This window comes from Rhamphochromis longiceps, linkage group LG6, assembly GCF_057381845.1.
Source record: "Rhamphochromis longiceps isolate RC_006_pf linkage group LG6, R_longiceps_female_GT1.1, whole genome shotgun sequence".
Classification (NCBI taxonomy): domain Eukaryota; kingdom Metazoa; phylum Chordata; class Actinopteri; order Cichliformes; family Cichlidae; genus Rhamphochromis; species Rhamphochromis longiceps.
This window is the reverse complement of record NC_140562.1, coordinates 2,192,457-2,194,956: the sequence shown is the minus strand read 5'-3', so window position 1 is coordinate 2,194,956 and position 2,500 is coordinate 2,192,457.

Genomic DNA, 2,500 nt, shown 5'->3' with positions numbered 1-2,500 from the left:
GAGTCGGCCTCCTCTCTCCCTTACGGTCGAAAAAGATGTGCTGCTGTCGAACTGGCCATTACATCCTCACCTGATCTAGTCCCCCATTAGATCCCCCCCCCCCCCCCCGCAGTTACCCCGTACCACATATCTAGCACGGACCTTGACCTCCAGCAGGCCCCGGGGACCCACATTACCCCCCCCCCCTTCCCCCTGCAGTTACCCTGTACCACATGTCTAGCATGGACCTTGACTTCCAGCAGGCCCTGGGGACCCACATACTCCCCTGCTCTACTCCCCCACTAGCTTTCCTTTCTTGCAGTTATGATCCAGCGCATATCCAGCATGGACCTTGACTTCCAGCAGGCCCCGGGGACCCAAATTACCCCCCCCCCCCCCCTGCAGTTACCCTGTACCACATATCTAGCATGGACCTTGACTTCCAGCAGGCCCCGTGGACCCACATTACCCCCCCCCCCCCTGCAGTTACCCTGTGCCACATATCTAGCATGGACCTGGACCTCCAGCAGGCCCTGGGGACCCACATACTCCCCTGCTCTACTCCCCCACTAGCTTTCCTTTCTTGCAGTTATGATCCAGCGCATATCCAGCATGGACCTTGACCTCCAGCAGGCCCCGTGAACCCACATTACCCCCCCCCCCCCTGCAGTTACCCTGTACCACGTATCTAGCATGGACCTGGACCTCCAGCAGGCCCCGGGGACCCACACTTAAGCCCCCTCCCACTAACAAAGCAGAACACCACTGGCAAAATCCTCGTGCCCCTGGTACTCCAGAAAGCACATTGAAATGTGCCCCTGGTACACTGCGCAGAAGAACTGCCACACACACACACACACACGCACGCACGCACGCACGCACGCACGCACGCACTGCTTGTGCCTATGGTACGACAACTTTTCTCGTGCCTATGGTACGACAACTTTTCTCGTGCCTATGGTACAACAATTTTTCTCGTGCCTATGGTACAACAACTTTTTGCCGTGCCCCTGGTACACCGCTCAGTAGCACTTTGCCACACAAACTCTCCTCGTGCCTATGGTACGACAACTTTTCTCGGGCCTATGGTACAACAACTTTCCTCCGTGCCCCTGGTACGACAGCTTTTCTCGTGCCTATGGTACAACAACTTTTCTCGTGCCTATGGTACAACAACTTTTCGCCGTGCCCCTGGTACACCGCTCAGTAGCACTTTGCCACACACACACTCCTCGTACCTATGGTACGACAACTTTTCTCGGGCCTATGGTACAACAACTTTCCTCCGTGCCCCTGGTACGACAGCTTTTCTCGTGCCTATGGTACAACAACTTTTCTCGTGCCTATGGTACAACAACTTTTCGCCGTGCCCCTGGTACACCGCTCAGTAGCACTTTGCCACACACACACACCACTCGTGCCTATGGTACGACAACTTTTCTCGTGCCTATGGTACGACAACTTTTCTCATGCCTATGGTACAACAACCTTTCCCCGTGCCCCTGGTACACTGCGCAGAAACTCTTTGCCACACACACACACCACTCGTGCCTATGGTACGACAACAGGCCCCGGGGACCTACATCGCACCTTGCTCTTGCCTCCCTTACAGCTGAAAAGGTCCATGCTTTTGCCCTGGCCCTTCTGAAATTCCCTCTCCATTTAGCCGAGGCAGTGAGTCGGCCTCCTGTCTCCCTTTACGGTCGAAAAAGATGTGCTCCTGGGCGCGCTGGCCCTGCTGCTACTCACATCGGGCATGGACCTGGACCTCCAGCAGGCCCCGGGGACCTACATCACACCTTGCTCTTCCCTCCCTTGCAGCTGAAAAAGGTCCATGCCTGTGCCCTGGCCCTGCTGAAATTCCCTCTCCATTTAGCCGAGGCAGTGAGTCGGCCTCCTGTCTCCCTTTACGGTCGAAAAAGATGTGCTCCTGGGCGCGCTGGCCCTGCTGCTACTCACATCGGGCATGGACCTGGACCTCCAGCAGGCCCCGGGGACCTACATCACACCTTGCTCTTGCCTCCCTTACAGCTGAAAAAGGTCCATGCTTTTGCCCTGGCCCTTCTGAAATTCCCTCTCCATTTAGCCGAGGCAGTGAGTCGGCCTCCTGTCTCCTTTACGGTCGAAAAAGATGTGCTCCTGGGCGCGCTGGCCCTGCTGCTACTCACATCGGGCATGGACCTGGACCTCCAGCAGGCCCCGGGGACCTACATCACACCTTGCTCTTCCCTCCCTTGCAGCTGAAAAAGGTCCATGCCTGTGCCCTGGCCCTGCTGAAATTCCCTCTCCATTTAGCCGAGGCAGTGAGTCGGCCTCCTGTCTCCCTTTACGGTCGAAAAAGATGTGCTCCTGGGCGCGCTGGCCCTGCTGCTACTCACATCGGGCATGGACCTGGACCTCCAGCAGGCCCCGGGGACCTACATCACACCTTGCTCTTGCGTCCCTTACAGCTGAAAAAGGTCCATGCTTTTGCCCTGGCCCTTCTGAAATTCCCTCTCCATTTAGCCGAGGCAGTGAGTCG